Below are 1,147 nucleotides of genomic sequence, written 5' to 3' on the forward strand. Positions count from 1 at the left end.
AGGCAAGTCTGCTCAATGTAGCGGTGACAGGAGAGGAGTTGGTTCTCGTGGAGCGGGTAGGGCATGAGTAGTTCCGTCTTAAGTGAGTAGTGGGTAGGTCGGATAAAATCCGCATGTAAATAGATATCTTGTTGTAACGGTGGTTTGGGGCTCCCCATCCCTCTTCTTATTTAATGAATGATACACACCACCACCACTCGTGCGTATTTGAGAAAAAAAATTGACCACCTTTTTATACTTAGTCTATTATGTTTCTGGTCACACCGAGCATTATGGATCAAATGTCACAATTATTACTCCCTTAGTTTTTATTTACTCTGTATATTAGCTTTGATCAAAGTCAAATTTTATAAAATTTGACAAAGTTTATAGATAAAAATAACAAATCAACACCATTAGATTCATTATTGAATAGACTTTCACATCATATATATTTGTTATTTTAAATGTGAGGAGAGGAGAGCGCGCCAGACGGCCGGCGGCGGCGGGAAGGGGCTGGAACGCCGCCGCCGGCAGGGGAAACCCTACTGGGAGGAGGGGTCAGGAGGAGGGAGCTGCTGGCACATAGATTAAATCTTAATATTTCTATTCTAGACCAGCACATGCATAAAGAAAAGTGACGAGAGAGAGGGGGGTGGGGGGAATTGACGTGGTAAGAGAGCAAGGTCAGGAGTAAAAGGTTCCCGCTCCAATAAAAAGAGTGCACACATATGATTGTGCAGGATTTGGATAATGGCATGTTTCACTTACACTTGTTAGTTCATAATTAGTTGCTATTATGGCAACTCTATAAACTTACATTTTGAGTGACCTTAAACACATCAAGTGGTGGCACCTACATTAAATCATAACCCGTCTGTCCCTAGACTAACATCCACAGGCGGGAGAGAGAGAAGATATTGATGTGAAAGGAGAGCAAGACCAGGAGCTCATGATATAAAAGTTGCCCTCTCCAATAAAAAGAGTGCACATATATGATTATGCAAGGTTTGTACAATGACAAATAAAGGTTGTCGTCTCATTACAACAATACGAGGATACTAGACTATTGTGTATAACTTGCACCTATTATGCCAACTCTATAAACTTGCATTTTGAGTGACCTTAACCACATCAAGTGTTGACGCTTAGATTAAATCATAATCCA

The sequence above is a fragment of the Triticum dicoccoides genome, chromosome 3A (assembly GCF_002162155.2).
Source record: "Triticum dicoccoides isolate Atlit2015 ecotype Zavitan chromosome 3A, WEW_v2.0, whole genome shotgun sequence".
Lineage (NCBI taxonomy): Eukaryota > Viridiplantae > Streptophyta > Magnoliopsida > Poales > Poaceae > Triticum > Triticum dicoccoides.